Source organism: Triticum aestivum, chromosome 6A (genome assembly GCF_018294505.1).
Source record: "Triticum aestivum cultivar Chinese Spring chromosome 6A, IWGSC CS RefSeq v2.1, whole genome shotgun sequence".
Lineage (NCBI taxonomy): Eukaryota > Viridiplantae > Streptophyta > Magnoliopsida > Poales > Poaceae > Triticum > Triticum aestivum.
The window spans coordinates 24,533,032-24,555,115 of NC_057809.1; positions in this window are offsets into that span (position 1 = coordinate 24,533,032).

Here is a 22,084-nt window from a genome sequence, read left to right on the forward strand (position 1 = left end):
AGAAGGAAATGATAAGCGGTTTCCAGCAAGGTATTCTCTGCAAGTACTGAAATAAGTGGTAACAGATAGTTTTGTGATAGGATAATTTGGAACGAGCAACAAGTAACAAAAGTAAATAAAGTGCAGTAAGGAGGCCCAATCCTTTTTGTAGCAAAGGACAAGCCTGGACAAACTCTTATATAGAGAAAAGCGCTCCCGAGGACACCTGGGAATATCGTCAAGCTAGTTTTCATCACGTTCATATGATTCGCATTCGGTACTTTGATAATTTGGTATGTGGGTGGACCGGTGCTTGGGTACTGCCCTTACTTGGACAAGCATCCCACTTATGATTAACCTCTATTGCAAGCATCCGCAACTACAACGAAAGTATTAAGGTAAACCTAACCATAGCATGAAACATATGGAACCAAATCAGCCCCTTATGAAGCAACACATAAACTAGGGTTTAAGCTTCTGTCACTCTAGCAACCCATCATGTACTTATTACTTCCCAACGCCTTCCTCTAGGCCCAAATAATAGTGAAGTGTCATGTAGTCGACGTTCACATAACACCACTAGAGGAGAGACAACATACATCTCATCAAAATATCGAATGAATACCAAATTCACATGACTACTAATAGCAAGACTTCTTCCATGTCCTCAGGAACAAACGTAACTACTCACAAAGCATAAACATGTTCATAATCAGAGGGGTATTAATATGCATATAGGATCTGAACATATGATCTTCCACCAATTAAACCAACTAGCATCAACTACAAGGAGTAATTAACACTACTAGCAACCTACTAGCACCAATCCCGGACTTGGAAACAAGAATTGGATACAAGAGATGAACTAGGGTTTTGAGAGGAGATGGTGCTGATGAAGATGTTGATGGAGATTGCCCTCTCCCGATGAGAGGAGCGTTGGTGATGACGATGGCGGTGATTTCCCCCTCCAAGAGGGAAGTTTCCCTGGCAGAAGAGCTCCGCCAGAGCCCTAGATTGGTTCCGCCAAGGTTCCGCCTCGTGGCGGCGGAGTTTCGTCCGAGAAGATGGCTTCTTATTTTTTTCCCGTCAAAAGACTTCATATAGCAGAAGATGGCCACCAGGGGGCCCCCGAGGTAGGGGGCACGCCCAGGGGGGTAGGGCACGCCCCCACCCTCGTGGGCAGGGTGTGCCCCCCTGGTGAATCTCTTCCGCTGAGTATTTTTTATATATTGTGAAAACGTCTTCCGTGAAGTTTCAGGACTTTTGGAGCTGTGCAGAATAGGTCTCTAATATTTGCTCCTTTTCCAGCCCAGAATCCCAGCTGCCGGCATTCTCCCTCTTTATGTAAACCTTGTAAAATAAGAGAGAATAGGCATAAGTATTGTGACATAATGTGTAATAACAGCCCATAATGCAATAAATATTGATATAAAAGCATGATGCAAAATGGACGTATCAACTCCCCCAAGCTTAGACCTCGCTTGTCCTCAAGCGAAAGCCGAAATCAAAAAATATGCCCACATGTTTCTATACTTCTATACTACTATTAAAAGACCAAACATGACTTCCCCTACATCCACACGAGAAAGTGCACACAGGATAACCCCAGACGTCCGATCAGACCCACTTACTATCATCCAACTGTCCACGTTTCATCAACCATACTACAACCAGATCAACGGTTCTAATCAAATGTTCTACCAGGCAGACTCCCACGTCCAGGCTCCTACACATCCTAACGATGACACCTCCACCTAGCGAATAAACAGTATCTCAGTGATCAATGCCCCCACCATGCCACGAACCTCGCATCGGCACGCCGCCTCGCCGTCCTCCCTCCACCCCGCCCAGCCGCCCTCGCCGCGCGACCCTTGCCCTTGGTCTCCGCGATGACGCGACGCCCTCGACACACCTTGCATCCCTAACTCTCCTCAATACGCCGTCGTCGCCATGCCGCCCTCTCCCTGGTGTCTGCGATGTCCTCGACCCGGCGCGGCGCCTTACATCTGGTGTAATCACCCCGGTGGCGAGCAGATATCCAAGACATCTGACTACTTCTAGACCTGCCAGTGCACAGGTTAGATCAAATGAATTTGCACGTCTTTTGGTCAGACATAAGACATGGGGAATTGCTCTTTTAATCTGACAACCTGTAATTTGATATTTACAGTACATCATGATTTGCATAGCAAACTAAGTTGAGGCACGGTTCAGTAAGTGTTCATTGAGAAGACAATATGTCCGGATCTCAGCGTAGTGGGGTACGTACTCCCTTTCAGGACCTATTGAACCGGTATGGGCCCCAGCCCATCTGTACCTATCTCTTTGGCCCAAGCCCATGAGAAATGTTGACCTAGAAGGGGAGCTCCTCCTCCTCTGTTCTGTGAGAGCCGCCACACACCAAGAAAGACACAGCAGCAGCTGCTCCTGGTACGCTACTCCTCCAAGTTCAACATGGTATCAGACCAGGCTGCAGCGGCAGCGGCAGCGCCGGTGGTGTAATCCGGCGAGGAGGAGCTGCGGGGGCGAGCGGCAGCGAGCTAGGCGCAGCGGCTGCGGCTGGTGGCGGAGTGCAGCGAGGCGGCGCGGCCGGCTCGGGAAAGGAGGTTGTTGTGCGCGCGTGCTGCTGGAGGTGCTGCGTGCTGGAGGTGCTGCTACTGCGTGAGGCAGCGAGAGAGAGATTGAGGGGAAGAGAGATAAGGAAGGGCAAGTCACGCATCTCACCTGACACGGCAGCAACGCTGTCAGGTCCACCACGAGAAGCTGCAGTTTGTCTCCAAGTCCCCTTCTGCTCTGGGCTGTTGATTGCTGCGGGTTGGTAAAGGAAGGAGAGGTGATGAACTGCTGTTGGTGAGAAGAGGAGAAGAGGAGTGCTACTGCTGCTTGCAGGTGCTGAAAGTCTTGCTGTTTTTGGTCTGCTGCTGACTGAAAGGGAAAATGGCGGAGGAAGCACTGGCGGCTGCAATGGACAGGCTTGCGGACATCATGGCCGTGAAGATGGTGGCTGTCGGTGAGAAGGCACCTGCTGATGTGGGCTCGAGCGCTGTGCAGGCAGAGATGGTACAGAAGATTGAGCTGGCTCCAAACGAGGTGAAGTTAGAAGGTGTAGAGAACTACCTGAGGTGGCCAAGGAGAGGTAAACTCATCCTCACAACTAAGTCACTGGAAGACTATGCTCTTGGTGAGGTGAAGGAACCAGAAGACAAGAGGGGAGCTTCATGGAAGAAATGGAATGCCACAGATAGTTTGGTGTTGAATTGGCTACTGAGTTCTCTATCCCCTTCTGTTGCTGCTTCGGTGGAGGACCTCCCTACTGCTGCTGAGGTATGGGCAGCGTTAGCTAGTACTCCCTCCGTCCGGGAAAAGTAGTCTCCATGGTCTTTTTCTGAAAACACCCCCAGCGAATTCCCGACAAACCCGCAGCTCCTCGTCGTCTCCCCGCCCCTCTGTCGTGCTCCCTCGTGCCTCGGCAGCTTGGCTCCTCCGCAGCCCCCCCCCCCGCAGGTCCCCGCGTCGCTGGAGCTCTCCTGCCCCAAGCCTCCCACACCCCACGCCTCCCCCGCAACTTCCCTCTCCTTGTTCCCCTCCTCTTTCCCATGGTGATCCACTGCGAGGAGCAGGCTCGATTTTTCTTCGATCTACTTGGCGGCGGCTATTTCCAGGTCCTTCTCCTCGGCGCTGCGGCGGCGGGGCCGAGCAGCAGAAGTGGACGCGCGAGTATGCGGCAAAGGAGGTCACCTTCGGTGTTGGCGCGCACGTCGGCATGCTGCGGTGTGTTAACGAACTCGCGAACACCATCAAGGTCACCATGTGCGGTGCGAAGGGAGGGGCCGCGACGGCGGCGCCATGGTGGAGGCTTCCCGTGGAGGTGCTACTACTGTGGGCGACGCGCGCAGCGAGGAGCGCGTGGTCGGTGCCCGTCGCCATCGCGCTGCTCGGGATCGCCGTGCTGGGCTGCCGGATGCGGAGGCAGAGCAAGGCCGTGGCGCGCTTGCGGCTTGTCCTTGACGATAAGGTCAGGCCCTTTGCCCCTTTCAGCCCCATGCCGCGTCCCAATCGCTTGATATTGCCCCGCTGTGCTTGTGCTTGATGTGATCTTTGTGCTTCACGGGAAGAATGTTGAAATTCAGTTTGCAAAGAATTGCATTGAACGTCTCTGGAAATTCCTGAACTTAACGAACCAGCTCAACAAGCTGCTATTTTTAGCATTCCCCTTCCTTTTTTGTGCCTGCAGGACTATAGTAGGTTTTGATGCTAGTTCAGTGATTTAATTGTTATAGCTCGCTGCAATGTGATGTTCAGTCATTAGTGCCTGCAGTACCAAATGTGATGTTTGATGTTTGCAACTTGGTCATAACTCTGATTATCCAAATCAACATCAACATTTACTCATCTGCTAACTTATGCTTCCTCAATGGTGGGCAGGTCTAGGTTATTCAGGCCAATGACAGGTATTCCTTCAGGAGCTGCTAGCTAAAAAATTGTCCATTGTAGTTCAGTGACTGCACAAAATGTGTCCAAAATCTAGCCTAATTTATTTACTGTCAATATCCTGTGTTGTAATTCAGATGTTTACAAATTCAGTGCCACACTGAAATTTTGATCTACCTTCACCAAGTTCAGTAAATCTTAACTTTAATGTTAGATTGTTAATTCTGAAACTGTGATTTCTGGAGTACATGTGGAGTAGTAGGATCTGAAGATTTTGTGTGTCTAGATGTTGTTGCTGGAGTACATTATCTACCAAAATCACCGCAATCAAGAGTACACAAAGTCTAGATATGCACCACGTTCCTGTTAATTCTGAAACACACCCTGTTAGTTGCTACTCCATCTAACAGTGTTGCCACCATGTTCTTGTCCTATTAATCAAGAGTGCTACTCCATCTAACTGTCATGAGGGATTATATATGGTGAATTTGCAATGCAATGCCAGTACTACACCAGACGATTTGCAATGCCAGTGTGAATTTGCAGTGCAAAAAATTGTGAGAAATTAGAGTTTCTCAGATAATTTGTGAGAAAATTAGAGTTTCTCAGATATGCCAGCAAGAAAATTCCTGTTGTTAAATTTACTGAAAATTCAGTTAATTTGGCTTTACTGTAAACTTTACCGAAACTAAATTCAGTTAACACCTTACAATAATTTGGAATTTGACCACAAGGAGCTGTCAACAAGAATGTTCCAATGAACCATTTTTTGGATGACCCATAAGACTAACTGAAGAAAACCGTATGTATAAAGACTGCAACTTTTTGATTGAAAATGTTATTCTCCTGGTCAAGACTACAACATTTGATTGATTGTTTTGAAAAATATACTACTGTCTTGAGGAATATGGTGGAACATTGATTTGTTTCGAAAATAAATTGATTGATTGTGCACTTAAAATATTTGGTAATATACTCCAGACTTGAGGAATTGGTGGAATCATATTGATTCTTTCCAAAATAAAATTGATTGATTGTGCACTGAAATTATTTGGAAATATACTTGAATCTCGAGGAACCTGGTGGAATCATATTGATTGTTTGTTTCCAAAAATGGATTGTTAATTTGCTTCCAAAAAGATTGATTATTTGTTTCCAAACATCTTCATGCGTCCAGGAATGCCTACGAGAGGCGGGGCCGGTGATTGGATTCGTAGCAGCAGCAGCAGAGGCGGGGGTGGGGAAAGTGCGTTCCACCAGACAAGCTCGGATACCAGCTCGGTGACCGTCGGGTGGGCGATTCCGTCACTCAGGTGGCCAGCAGTGGCGGTGGGCGGCGGAATCACACAGGTAGGCGGCGGCGGAATCGCGCACGTGGTCGGCGGTTGGTCCTGGCGACGCGCGGGGGAATCGGGTACCAGCTCGCCTTCGGTGGGCGACGGAATCAATGGGTAGCTGTTCTCGGGTGGGCGGCGCGGGTGTTCGTGGGTGTCTGCGAGCGCCGGAATCGCCAGCACGGCGGCGGAATCCGACCGTGCCGGCCCCTGGCGACGGGCGGAGGACAGGCGGAGGGAGGAGAAGGAGACTGGTACCTACTTCAGACAGTTTTCAAATTTCGAGGGTTGTTTTGTAAAAAGAACATTACACTGCGCTCTAGACAACTTTTCCCGGACGGAGGGAGTATGTACTCAGGGAAGGGAAATGTCATGTTGGTTTCCAAAATTGAAGACACTGTGCATGATCTCACTCAAGGTGATAGGACTGTAATGATGTATGTTGAAGAGCTGAAACATCTTTGGGCTGATTTAGACTATCTTGCACCTCTTGTGTTGCCACATGTTGAGTGTGCAGTGATAGCTAGAAAGTGGGTTGAGGATAGTGTTGGGGAACGTAGTAATTTCAAAAAAATTCCTACGCACACGCAAGATCATGGTGATGCATAGCAACGATAGGGGAGAGTGTTGTCTACGTACCCTCGTAGACCGACAGCGGAAGCGTTTGGTTGATGTAGTCGTACGTCTTCACGGCCCGACCGATCAAGCACCGAAACTACGGCACCTCCAAGTTTTAGCACACGTTCAGCTCGATGACGATCCCCGGACTCCGATCCAGCAAAGTGTCGAGGAAGAGTTCCGTCAGCACGACGGCGTGGTGACGATCTTGATGTATTACTGTCGCAGGGCTTTGCCTAAGCACCGCTACAATATTATCGAGGACTATGGTGGCAGGGGGCGCCGCACACGACTAAGAATAAGATCACGTGGATCAACTTGTGTGTCTATGGGGTGCACCCTGCCCCCGTATATAAAGGAGTGGAGGAGGGGAGGGCCGTCCCTCTCTATGGCGCGCCCTAGGGGAGTCCTACTCCCACCGGGAGTAGGATTCCCCCTTTCCTAGTCCAACTAGGAGTCCTTCCATGTAGTAGGAGTACGAAACAAGGAAGGGGTGCAGCCCCTCCCCTAGTCCAATTCGGACTAGGCCTTGGGGGGGCGCGCGGCCTGCCCTAGGCAGCCCCTCTCTCTTTCCCGTATGGCCCAATAAGGCCCAATACTTCTCCCGGCGAATTCCCGTAACTCTCCGGTACTCCGAAAAATACCCGAATCACTCGGAACCTTTCCGAAGTCTGAATATAGTTGTCCAATATATCGATCTTTACGTCTCGACCATTTCGAGACTCCTCGTCATGTCGCCGATCTCATCCGGGACTCCGAACTCCTTCGGTACATCAAAACTCATAAACTCATAGTATAACTATCATCGAAACCTTAAGCGTGCGGACCCTACGGGTTCGAGAACAATGTAGACATGACCGAGACACATCTCCGGTCAATAACCAATAGCGGGACCTGGATGCCCATATTGGCTCCTACATATTCTACGAAGATCTTTTATCGGTCAGACCGCATAACAACATGCGTTGTTCCCTTTGTCATCGGTATGTTACTTGCCCGAGATTCGATCGTCGGTATCCAATACCTAGTTCAATCTCGTTACTGGCAAGTCTCTTTACTCGTTCCGTAATACATCATCCCGCAACTAACTCATTAGTTGCAATGCTTGCAAGGCTTAAGTGATGTGCATTACCGAGAGGGCCCAGAGATACCTCTCCGACGATCGGAGTGACAAATCCTAATCTCGAAATACGTCAACCCAATATGTACCTTTGGAGACACCTGTAGAGCACCTTTATAATCACCCAGTTACGTTGTGACGTTTGGTAGCACACAAAGTGTTCCTCCAGCACACGGGAGTCACATAATCTCATAGTCATAGGAACATGTATAAGTCATGAAGAAAGCAATAGCAACATACTAAACGATCGGGTGCTAAGCTAATGGAATGGGTCATGTCAATCAGATCATTCAACTAATGATGTGATCACGTTAATCAAATGACAACTCTTTGTCCATGGTTAGGAAACATAACCATCTTTGATTAACGAGTTAGTCAAGTAGAGGCATAGTAGTGACACTTTGTTTGTCTACGTATTCACACATGTATTATGTTTCCGGTTAATACAATTCTAGCATGAATAATAAACATTTATCATGATATAAGGAAATAAATAATAACTTTATTATTGCCTCTAGGGCATATTTCCTTCAGTCTCCCACTTGCACTAGAGTCAATAATCTAGTTCACATCGCCATGTGATTTAACAGCAATAGTTCACATCATCATGTGATTAACACCCATAGTTCACATCATCATGTGACCAACACTCAAAGGGTTTACTAGAGTCAGTAATCTAGTTCACATCTCTATGTGATTAACACCCAAAGAGTACTAAGGTGTGATCATGTTTTGTTTGTGAGATAATTTTAGTCAACGGATCTGTCATATGCAGATCCGTAAGTATTTTGCAAATATCTATATCAACAATGCTCTGCACGGAGCTACTCTAGCTAATTGCTCCCACTTTCAATATGTATCTAGATCGAGACATAGAGTCATCTAGATCAGTGCCAAAATTTGCATCGACGTAACCCTTTACGACGAACCCTTTTTGTCACGTCCATAATTGAGAAACATATCCTTATTCCACTAAGGATAATTTTGATCGCTGTCCAGTGATCTACTCCTAGATCACTATTGTACTCCCTTGCCAAAATCAGTGTAGGGTATACAATAGATCTGGTACACAGCATGGCATACTTTATAGAACCTATGGCCAAGGCATAGGGAATGACTTTCATTCTCTTTCTATCTTCTGTCGTGGTCGTGTTTTGAGTCTTACTCAATTTCACACCATCTAACACAGGCAAGAACTCTTTCTTTGACTGTTCCATTTTGAACTACTTCAAAATCTTGTGAAGGTATGTACTCATTGAAAAAACTTATCAAGCGTTTTGATCTATCTCTATAGATCTTGATGCTCAATATGTAAGTAGCTTCACCGAGGTCTTTCTTTGAAAAACTCCTTTCAAACATTCCTTTATGCTTTGCAGAATGATTCTACATTATTTCCGATCAACAATATGTCATTCACATATACTTATCAGAAATGTTGTAGTGCTCCCACTCACTTTCTTGTAAATACAGGCTTCACCGCAAGTCTGTATAAAACTATATGCTTCGATCAACCTATCAAAGCGTATATTCCAACTCCGGGATGCTTGCACTAGTCCATTGATGGATCGCTGGAGCTTGCATATTTTGTTAACACCTTTAGGATTGACAAAACCTTCTAGTTGCATCGTATACAACTCTTCTTTAATAAATCCATTAAGGAATGCAGTTTTGTTTATCCATTTGCCGGATTTCATAAAATGCGGCAATTGCTAACATGATTCGAACAGACTTAAGCATAGATACGAGTGAGAAACTCTCATCGTAGTCAACACCTTGAACTTGTCGAAAACCTTTTGCGACAATTCTAGCTTTGTAGATAGTAACACTACTATCAACGGGCTTGCCGATCATCGGGCAAATCCATCAAAGTCCATACTTTGTTCTCATACATGGATCATATCTCAGATTTCATGGCCTCAAACCATTTGGCGGAATCTGGGCTCATCATCGCTTCCTCATAGTTCGCAAGTTCGTCATGGTCTAGTAACATGACTTCCAGAACAGGATTACTGTACCACTTTGGTGCGGATCTCACTCTGGTTTACCTACGAGATTCGGTAGTAACTTGATCTGAAGTTCTATGATCATCATCATTAGCTTCCTCACTAATTGGTGTAGTAGTCACAGGAACAGATTTCTGTGATGAACTACTTTCCAATAAGGGAGAAGGTACAATTACCTTATCAAGTTCTACTTTCCTCCCACTCACTTCTTTCGAGAGAAACTCCTTCTCTAGAAAGGATCCATTATAAGCAACGAATGTCTTGCCTTAGGATCTGTGATATAAGGTGTACCCAATAGTCTCCTTTTGGGTATCCTATGAAGACATATTTCTCCGATTTGGTTTTGAGCTTATCAGGATGAAACTTTTTCACATAAGCATCACAACCCCAAACTTTAAGAAACGACAACTTTGGTTTCTTGCTAAACCACAGTTCAGATTGTGTCGTCTCAACGGACTTAGATGGTGCCCCTTTTTTAACGTGAATGCAGCTGTCTTTAATGCATAACCTCAAAACGATAGTGGTAAATCGGTAAGAAACATCATAGATTTGCACTGTATCTAATAAAGTACGGCTATGACGTTCGGACACACCATTATGTTGTGGTGTTCCGGGTGGCACGAATTTGTGAAACTATTCCACATTGTTTTAATTGAAGACCAAACTCGTAACTCAAATATTTGTCTCCGCGATCAGATCGTAGAAGCCTTATTTTCTTGTTACGATGATTCTCCACTTCACTCTGAAATTCTTTGAACTTTTCAAATGTTTCAGACTTATGTTTCATCAAGTAGATATACTCATATCTGCTCAAATCATCTGTGAAGATCAGAAAATAATGATACCTATCGCGAGCCTCAATATTCATCGGACCACATACTTCAGTATGTATGATTTCCAACAAATCTGTTGCTCGCTCCATTGTTCCAAAGAACAGAGTCTTAGTCATCTTGCCCATGAGGCATGGTTCGCAAGCATCAACTGATTCATAATCAAGTGATTCCAAAAGCCCATCAGCATGGAGTTTCTTCATGTGCTTTACACCAATATGACCTAAACGGTAGTGCTACAAATAAGTTGCACTATCATTATTAACTTTGCATCTTTTGGTTTCAATATTATGATTATGTGTATCACTATGATCGAGATCCAACGAACTATTTTCATTGGGTGTGTCACCATATAAGGTTTTATTCATGTAAACAGAACAACAATTTATTCTCTTACTTAAATGAATAACCGTATTACAATAAACATGATCAAATCATATTTATGCTCAACATAAACACCAAATAACACTTATTTAGGTTCAACACTAATCCCGAATTTATAGGGAGTGTGTGATGATGATCATATCAATCTTGGAACCACTTCCAACACACATCGTCACTTCACCCTTAACTAGTCTCTGTTTATTCTGCAACTCCCGTTTCGAGTTACTAATCTTAGCAACTGAACTAGTATCAAATACTGAGGGGTTGCTATAAACACTAGTAAAGTACACATCAATAACATGTATATCAAATATACTTATGTTCATTTTGCCATCCTTCTTATCTGCTAATCACTTGGGGTAGTTCCGCTTCCAGTGACCAGTCCCTTTGTAGTAGAAGCACTCAGTCTCAGGCTTAGGTCCAGACTTGGGCTTCTTCACTTGAGCAGCAACTTGCTTGCTGTTCTTTTTGAAGTTCCCCTTCTTCCCTCTGCCCTTTTCTTGAAACTAGTGGTCTTGTCTACCATCAACACTTGATGCTCCTTTTTGATTTCTACCTTCATTGATTTCATCATCATGAAAAGCTCGGGGGTCGTTTTCGTCATCTCTTGCATACTATAGTTCATCACGAAGTTCTACTAACTTGGTCATGGTGACGAGAGAATTCTGTCAATCACTATCTTATCTGGAAGATTAACTCCCACTTGATTCAAGCAATTGTAGTACCCAGACAATCTGAGCACATGCTCACTAGTTGAGCGATTCTCCTCCATCTTTAAGCTATAGAACTTGTTGGAGACTTCATATCTCTCAACTCGGGTATTTGCTTGAAATATTAACTTCAACTCCTGGAACATCTCATATGGTCCATGACGTTCAAAAACGTCTTTGAAGTCCCGATTCTAAGCCGTTAAGCATGGTGCACTAAACTATCAAGTAGTCATCATATTGAGCTAGCCAAACGTTCATAACGTCTGCATCGGCTCCTGCAATAGGTCTGTCACCTAGCGGTGCATCAAGGACATAATTTTTCTATGCAGCAATGAGGATAAACCTCAGATCACGGATCCAATCCGCATCATTGCTACTAACATCTTTCAATACAATTTTCTCTAGGAACATATCAAAATAAACACAGGGAAGCAACAACGCGAGCTATTGATCTACAACATGATTTACAAAATACTACCAGGACTAAGTTCATGATAAATTTAAGTTCAATTAATCATATTACTTAAGAACTCCCACTTAGATAGACATACCTCTAATCCTCTAAGTGATCACGTGATCCAAATCAACTAAACCATGTCCGATCATCACGTGAGATGGAGTAGTTTCATTGGTGAACATCACTATGTTGATCATATCTACTATATGATTCACGCTCGACCTTTCGGTCTCCGTGTTCCGAGGCCATATCTGCATATGCTAGGCTCGTCAAGTTTAACCTGAATATTCTGCGTGTGCAAAACTGGCTTGCACCCGTTGTAGATGGACGTAGAGCTTATCACACCCGATCATCACGTGGTGTCTGGGCACGACGAACTTTGGCAACGGTGCATACTCAGGGAGAACACTTTTATCTTGATAATTTAGTGAGAGATCATCTTATAATGCTATCGTCAATCAAAGCAAGATAAGATGCATAAAGGATAAACATCACATGCAATCAATATAAGTGATATGATATGGCCATCATCATCTTGTGCTTATGATCTCCATCTCCGAAGCACCGTCATGATCACCATCGTCACCGGCGCGACACCTTGATCTCCATCGTAGCATCGTTGTCGTCTCGCCAATCTTATGCTTCCACGACTATCGCTACCGCTTAGTGATAAAGTAAAGCGTTACAGCACGATTGCATTGCATACAATAAAGCGACAACCATATGGCTCCTGCCAGTTGCCGATAACTTGGTTACAAAACATGATCATCTCATACAATAAAATTTAGCATCATGTCTTGACATATCACATCACAACATGCCCTGCAAAAACAAGTTAGACATCCTCTACTTTGTTGTTGCATGTTTTACGTGGCTGCTACGGGCTTAAGCAAGAACCAATCTTACCTACGCATCAAAACCACAACGATAGTTTGTCAAGTTGATGCCGTTTTAACCTTCGCAAGGACCGGGCGTAGCCACACTCGGTTCAACTAAAGTTGGAGAAACAGTCACCCGCAAGCCACCTTTGTGCAAAGCACGTCGAGAGAACCGGTCTTGCGTAAGCGTACGCGTAATGTCGGTCCGGGCCGCTTCATCCAACAATACCGCCGAACCAAAGTATGACATGCTGGTAGGCAGTATGACTTATATCGCCCACAACTCACTTGTGTTCTACTCGTGCATTTAACATCAAACCATAAAACCTAGGCTCTGATGCCACTGCTGGGGAACATAGTAATTTCAAAAAAATTCTTACGCACACGCAAGATCATGGTGATGCATAGCAACGATAGGGGAGAGTATTGTCTATGTACCCTCGTAGACCGACAGCGGAAGCGTTTGGTTGATGTAGTCATACGTCTTCACGGCCCGACCGATCAAGCACCGAAACTACGACACCTCCGAGTTTTATCACACGTTCAGCTCGATGACGATCCCCGGACTCCAATCCAGCAAAGTGTCGAGGAAGAGTTCCGTCAGCACGACGGCGTGGTGACGATCTTGATGTACTACTGCCGCAGGGCTTTGCCTAAGCACCTCTACAATATTATCGAGGACTATGGTGGCAGGGGGCGCCGCACACGGCTAAGAATAAGATCACATGGATCAACTTGTGTGTCTATGGGGTGCCCCCTGCCCCCGTATATAAAGGAGTGGAGGAGGGGAGGGCCAGCCCTCTCTATGGCGCGCCCTAGGGGAGTCCTACTCCCACCGGGAGTAGGATTCCCCCTTTCCTAGTCCAACTAGGAGTCCTTCCATGTAGTAGGAGTAGGAAACAAGGAAGGGGTGCAGCCCCTCCCCCTAGTCCAATTCGGACTAGGCCTTGGGGGGGCGCGCGGCCTGCCCTAGGCAGCCCCTCTCTCTTTCCCGTATGGCCCAATAAGGCCCAATACTTCTCCCGGCGAATTCCCGTAACTCTCCGGTACTCCGAAAAATACCCGAATCATTCGGAACCTTTCCGAAGTCCGAATATAGTCGTCCAATATATCGATCTTTACGTCTCGACCATTTCGAGACTCCTCGTCATGTCCCCAATCTCATCCGGGACTCCGAACTCCTTCGGTACATCAAAACTCATAAACTCATAATATAACTGTCATCAAAACCTTAAGCGTGCGGACCCTACGGGTTCGAGAACAATGTAGACATGACCGAAACACGTCTCCGGTCAATAACCGATAGTGGGACCTCGATGCCCATATTGGCTCCTACATATTCTATGAAGATCTTTTATCGGTCAGACCGCATAACAACATACGTTGTTCCCTTTGTCATCGGTATGTTACTTGCCCGAGATTCGATCGTCGGTATCCAATACCTAGTTCAATCTCGTTACCGGCAAGTCTCTTTACTCGTTCCGTAATACATCATCCCGCAACTAACTCATTAGTTGCAATGCTTGCAAGGCTTAAGTGATGTGCATTACCGAGAGGGCCCAGAGATACCTCTCCGACGATCGGAGTGACAAATCCTAATCTCGAAATACGTCAACCCAACATGTACCTTTGGAGACACCTGTAGAGCACCTTTATAATCACCCAGATAGGTTGTGACGTTTGGTAGCACACAAAGTGTTCGTCCGGCACACGGGAGTGACATAATCTCATAGTCATAGGAACATGTATAAGTCATGAAGAAAGCAATAGCAACATACTAAATGATCGGGTGCTAAGCTAATGGAATGGGTCATGTCAATCAGATCATTCAACTAATGATGTGATCCCGTTAATCAAATGACAACTCTTTGTCCATGGTTAGGAAACATAACCATCTTTGATTAACGAGCTAGTCAAGTAGAGGCATACTAGTGACACTCTGTTTGTCTATGTATTCACACATGTATTATGTTTCCGGTTAATACAATTCTAGCATGAATAATAAACATTTATCATGATATAAGGAAATAAATAATAACTTTATTATTGCCTCTAGGGCATATTTCCTTCAGATAGGCGTGTCCTCAAGTTTCTGAAGGGGCTGGACTCCATGTTTGAGAATAGAAGGGACATCTTAACGCAACAAGCCGAGTTGCCGTCACTAAGAGATGCCATTGCTACTATAGCACAGGAGGAGACTAGACTGAAAGCTGTGGAGCGCTCAAAGGTGGCTTCCAGACCTGCTTATCACATAATGAATAGGCCTGAGACAAGAGACTGCCACAATTGTGGGCTGAAAGGGCATGTCAGTTACCAGTGCACAGCCCCACCAAAGAGAGACAACAAAGGCAGAGGAGGTTACAGAGGCAGCTACAGAGGAGATGGAAGGGGATACTATCATGGAAGCAACAACAGAGGAAGAGGTGCTCCAAGTAACTATAAAAAACACAATCGCGACCAAGGGGAGGCCAGAGCGAATGTATCTGTCATGAGTGAGGGTCAGCCCAGTTCTTCTCATAGTCAAGACATGAGAAATGAGCAGCAGGGTCAAGACAAGAGGAACGAACAGCAAGCAGAGACAATGTTTGGTGACTTTGCTCATTTTGTGTACTCTGATGAAGGTAATGAAACTGCATATGTTGTTGTTCATAGGGCTGGTGTAGATTGGGTGTTAGACTCAGGGGCATCGAAACATGTAATCGACAATGTTAGAGAGTTTGAATGCTACCAACAGTACCCCCAATCATACAATGGAACTATTCAAACTGCAGATGGTACTACATAACCTATTAAGGGGGTTGGGGCAGTGCAATGTACTCCAAGTATTAAGTTGGAATCAGTTTTGCATGTTCCAGCTTTCCCAGTTAGTCTAATGTCATTGAGTGCTTTGATTGATCAGATAGATTGTGACGTAACTCTTAACAAGTACCGTTGTTTGATTCAGGAGATGGTAATTGGGAGGAGGCTTGGGGCAGGAACCAGGCATAGAGGACTATGGTACATGAATCGCCAGGAGGATGTGAAGACTGCTGGCATGGCTCTTGCTGCGACTGCGACAGAGAAGGAAGCATTAGCTATGATCCACCATTGTAGGTTTGGACATGTTTCTTTTGAGAAAATGAAGAAAGCTTTCCCTGATGTAATGAATGGTTTAGATAAAACCAAGTTAAGGTGTGAGGCATGTGAGTATGCTAAACACACTCGGATATCGTATGTGAGTAAGGGGCTCAGGAGTATAGTCCCATTTGTGCTTGTTCATTCAGATGTTTGGACGTGTCCATCAACCTCGATAAATGGAATGAAATATTTTGTCACCTTCATTGATTGCAATACTCGCATGACATGGATGTATTTAATGCGACATAAAGATGAAGTGTTTGAGTGTTTCAAGGACTTCTGTGCGTATGTTAAAACTCAATTCAAGGTGCAGGTTCAAATGATAAGGACTGACAATGGGACAGAATATGTCAACAGAAGGATGGGAGAGTTCCTATCAGACCAAGGTATTCTGCATCAGACATCTTGCCCGGACACTCCTCCCCAAAATGGCGTGGCAGAGCGGAAAAGTCGGCATATTCTTGAGGTGGCGCGCTCAATCATGTACACTATGAATGTGCCAAAGTGTCTATGGGGTGAAGCCGTTCTGACTGCAACCTATCTTATCAATCGCACACCATCTATGATACTGGGTATGAGATCTCCTTGTGAACTCTTATTAGGAGAGAATAAATTTAGTGTGCCACCAAAGGTGTTTGGATGTACTTGTTTTGTCGGGGATCATAGACCTGCTGTGAACAAGCTGGATCCTCGGGCGGTGAAGTGTATCTTTATTGGCTATCCTTCTGGACAGAGAGGGTATAAGTGTTGGAGTCCTTCTGATAGGCGCACTTTCGTGAGCATGGATGTGACATTCTGGGAATCTAATCCTTACTATGGGGAAAAAACTGACTTGAGCTCGTTGTTTGAATGTCTGGACCAGCCTGTGGTTGGTCCAGAGGGGGAGGTGGTGTTGCAACCTCAAGTATCTGAAGCAAGAGGGAGAGAACAAGGAAGAGGTCAGGAAGAGGTGATGCAGCAAGCAAGACCGCCAATGGTGGGCACTATACCCGTGTTGCCGCTGTCTAGTGGAGAAGGTGAAACAGAAACGCATCAAGTTCAAGAGCAACCTGAGCAGCAGCAGGGCATAGCACAGAAGCCACTTAAAGTCTACACCCGGTGAGCCAAGGCAAATGAACCCCAGGGGGAGCAAGCAGGAAATGAGAATGTGATGCAGGGGGAGTCACACATAGAATAGGAGGACTCATCCATGGAGATGCCAATTGCGTTGAGGAAGGGAACTAGGGCTGCAGCTGCCAAACCTGTCAAGAGATATGGGTTTGAACATAATATTGGGAATTATGTGAATTATGATGCTCTGCCGGCATCATATAAGGTGTTCATTGCTTCTCTTCAAGCGGTGGTTATTCCTTTAGATTGGAGAAATGCAAAGGAGGCCCGAGGTGTGACCCGCCCAGGAGGGGCCGGGTTACACCGTTGGCGACTCATGGCAAAGGGCCCAAGCAGGCCCAAGAATACAAGACATGAAGACGGCGGCTCATAAGCAAGCTTACTGAAGGCCCAAGATCAGGAGGTGACTCGAGACCCGAAGGTGTGAGCCGCCCGATGTTGACTTGCTCTGTAAGGCAAGGAAATTAGAACCAGGGCCGATTACGTTGTGTGACCCGACCCGGACTCTTGTAAGCCGCTGGACCTCGCCCTGTGTATATAAAGGCGAGACCCGACGGCAAGTTAAGTCAAGAAACAGTTGATCGATAGCTAGGTCAAGCGTAATCGCTCCCTTGTAATCGAAACTCAAGCAATACAACTAGAAGCAGGAAGTAGGCTTTTACCTCGTTGCGAGGGGCTGAACCTGGGTAAACTCATGTGTCCTTTGTCCCGTTCAACCCCTTCGAGCTAACCGACGTTGCGATGGCTCCACACCCTAGTCCTTTCACAAGGGCATCTTCCGTGACAAAACCATGACAGTTGGCGCCCACCGTGGGGCCAGAGCACGGTGGTTTCGAGTTCTTGAAGGGCAACTTCTCAGGGGTCAAAGGATACAACGTGGGCTGGATGACCAAGAGTCGCCGCAGCAAGATCTACATTGACGATGCTGGCTGGGGCCCTGAGGCCAACTCAATCGAGTACGGGTACCGGGTCCCCTTCGGCGGAATTCACGTCTTCATAGACAAGATCGGCGAGTCAGAACACGAGCCGAACACCTGCGCCGACAACATCGAGACGGCTCAGCGCGCGCGACCCACCAGGGATCAACCCGGCCGAAAGCACGTCTTTGTGGGTTTTGTTCATGGGGCAGATCTTGAGGAAGGATCTGTATCTGGTGGAGAGACGGCCATCTATTCAGGTGATGAGTCCTCGACTGGAGAAACCGAATCAATCTATCAGCTTCAAGACCGCGGGCTCAGGGGCTATTCCGATGGTGACAGTATTCCGAATCCCTATGAGCCGCCGAGCAGGGCTGCTATTTTTATGGTTGGTACACAGCCGATGCTAAATTCGTCAACGGCCGCGGCTATGCCATCCGGCTCAACTGTTGCTGCGATAGCCGGGGTGAGTGGCTCTGTACGGCCGCCGACTCAAGTTTTATTTGAGCTCTTGGAAGCTTTGTCGACTTTGTTAGCTACAGAGGTAACTCCGGCAAATCAAGCACAACATAATGCAGAGGTTGCGAAGGTGCGAGACGAGGTGGCCAAGGCCCGAGAGGATCTTACTGCAGAGAATGCCAGGATGGCAACCGAGCGGGCTTCATTGGAAGCTGAGTCGCAACGGATAACAGCAGAGGCATTTCGTGTAAGTCTGAATCAGAATGCGTCCAATGGTGATCTTCGAAGGAGGCACCAAAGCCGCTTACCTTCACAGTTTGAGGGACAAAATCTTTTCAACACACCCAGGGCAGGAACAAGTAACTCGCCCGGTGTAACACGTGTTGCTGAGGTGCCAGGAACCGGAGCGGCGGCTCAGCCTCGTGTGCCAGACCCGCCCCATATGGATCTGACCCCGCCTCAGCGGGTTCCGACACCCTTTGGCCATTATTCTAACCCGGGTGGACAACATGATAGCAGCGGCTACACGGCTGGCGGCTATCCCAATCGAAGGCGAGTCTCTGGTTGCGATAGAGACCCGAAACGCTATGGAACTTCTTCAAACGGATGTGGCACTGCAGACGGCTTATTCATACAGTCGGGAGCGTGTTCACTCAACTCTCGCCCCGAGTCGAAGCTATATCCGGTGCATTGAGCCCGTCGGCGGTTTCTAGCAGTGAGCGGCACTGTAACCCGCCTCGTAATCACTACAAGAAATATGTCAACTTATGACCTTCTGTCAGTGACCCTCGAAGAATTGGTAATAAATTTATGACCATTTTAGACCAATTAGTCAAAAGCTGTTCAGGGGGCTCCAAACCCTAAACCATTGCGACCATTTTGGTCAGAATGGTCGTAATTTCCTTACACGAAATGGTCACAAAGCAAACAGTGCTAGTCCGCTGCCTTATTTATAGTTGTTAATGACCAATATACATGGTCATAGCCTTGTAGATTGTGGTGGGTTGTGATGACTAGGCGCCATCTCATCAGTTTTGCCTATGTGTCATGTCCATGTGGCAGTTTTTGCCCTAGGTTGTGAAGCAACCTATATTTCTATCATTCCCAAAATTCCCAAAAAAATCTCATAAATTCTTTGGGGCATATCTTCATCAAATATGTAAAAATCCTTCCTTGCCTAGTTCAAAACTAATTCAACAATATTCATTTTCCTATTCTGTTCACAACAACACTTTATGAAGGAAGTGCTATTTATATATTCTTGATTACCCTCGGAATTTTTGGGCACTCTTTCCTATCCAAATCATTACCGCATGACAAAATTCAGCTCCATTTGCCTAGCAAATCTTCTTCGGCAAATTTCCAAAGTTTTTGTTCACCTAGAAGCATTGTGAAGGAAGTACCTTTTTATATCTCTAAATGACATGAAATTTATACATTTCCTTCATATGCCCAAATTTTCACCCTCCTCCAAATTGCAGCTCAGTCAAATCATCTATGTGAGCACAGGTTCAATTTATATTTTATGGCCAAATTGGCACGTTGCAAAGCAAGTGTTATATAGACCCATCCTATTACCCTCAAAATTTTCGGGCACTCTTACATACCCAAATCATTGCCACATGATAATATTCAGCTCAATTTTCCTAGTAAATCTTTCTCGGGAAATTTCCAAAGTTTCTACCTCGAGAGAAGCTTTGTGAAGTAAGTACTAGCTAGGCTTACCCAAATGATCTGAAAATTTACCAGCGCATGACCATACCTAAGTAACTTACCTGCACCAATTTTGAGCTCATTTCATTCATCCAATCTCTCTCACTAGTTTTCCCAAGTTTCTGTCAATATAAGAGCATTGTGAAGGAAGTACTACTTTGGCATGTCCAAATGGTATCAATTTTCTACAATGCTTTCCTATGCCCAAATAACCATCCTCCACAAAATTTTAGCTCACTCCATTCATTTTTTTGAGCCCAGCTTCAACATTCATATTTTTGTCCAGCATGGTACTTTGCAAAGCAAGTACCACCTAGGATCCTCCTTTTGAGCTCAAAATTTGTGAAGACGTTCTCCTTAGTAGATGATCATCCTCATCCAAAACTCATGCCCATTGGCCATGTGCATTTCCCGTACCACTAATCAAACACTTGGCTGCTAATTCATGTTTGAGCATCGATCGGTCTCCTCGTGAGAATCTTATATTGTAATTTTCTTCCTAGAACCAACCTGGGGAGTGCCCAACCCACTAGACATGCCTAGGCCGCGCAGAACACATGGCAACGTCACGGTCGCGCGGTGACCACGCGGCGGGCATGCGAGTTTACGCGCTTTAGAGTTGGGGCCCTCGGCCGCCGCCCAAACCTCAACGTATCGCCACCAAACCATGTATTTATGATTAAATAGGTCCTTATGTAACTATAAATGATTTTTTGGAAAAAATAAATAGCAAACTACGAGGCAGCTGCAGTTCAAATTTGACCCGCTTCCAGCTAAATCGGCGGAAATTTGTCTTTTTCACGAGAGGTGGATCAAAAAAATTTACACCCAAGCATTTTGTCAATTGTGCATTAAATATGGACTAGTATTTTATAAAAATGATTTGGTCCAATTTTGCAACAATTATTTGGTAGTTCCTTCACAAAAAAACCTCCTTTCGGGCACTCGAAAAATGGAAAATGGATTTTTCGTCCAACGAAAATGAAAACTTCCTTAGACAACATTGTTTGCCATTCCAATATGCACTCTTGTGCACAATATGAGATCATTTGAACAAACTATGCCATGGATGTGGCCATAAGATTGATCATTTGGCTTGAAAGCCATTGATCTCCACACATGATAGCTCGTTTCTGAGAACACTTTTTTATAATAATTGTCGTATTACAAGTTTGTTATTTTTCCTGGGAACTTGGCCACATATGATGACACAATGCGAAGGTTTCCCAATTTTTTTTTTGAATTTTTTATGCCCGTTTCAAAATGTGGTCAAAACGGCGGGAATGACCGTTCCTAGCTAGTGGTTGAATCTTGGAATTTTTTTGGTGTTTCTCTGATTAAATAGATACTTATGTACCTAGAAATGATTTTTGGAAAAATAAAGAGCAAACTACAAAGCAGCTACAGTTCAAATTTGACCCACTTCCGGCTGAATCGTCGGAAATTTGTCTTTTTCACGAGAGGTGGATCAAATCTTTTTACACCCAACCATTTGGTCAATTGTGCATTAAATATGGCCTAGTATTTTATAAAAATGATTTGGTCCAATTTTGCAACAATTATTTGGGAGGTCTTTCACAAAAAAACTTATTTTGGACGCTCAAAAAATGGAAAATTGTTTTTTCATGCAAAAGAAATAAAAACTCCCTTTGTCAATGTTGTTTGCCAATCTAAGATGAAACTTGTGCAAAATATGACATCATTTGAACAAATATTAGATAGGTCTTTCATAATAAAACTTATTTTAAGCATTGAAAAATGGAATGAAAAATTTGTATGTAATCAATCACGACCAATTTATATGGTCAAAAAATCGTCAAACTGTTTGGTGCGCTCTGATTGGTCCATAAGCATATCACGCGGATCATGCATCAACCACCATCGGATGCTTCTGGATCCAACGGCAGCCCTCGCCCCCTCACCCTCTCACCCAAACCCTAGCTTCCCCGATCCACTCCTCTCCCCGATCCACTCTCCCACCCAAACCCTAGCTTCCCCGATCCACTCTCCCCCTCTCGTCCCAT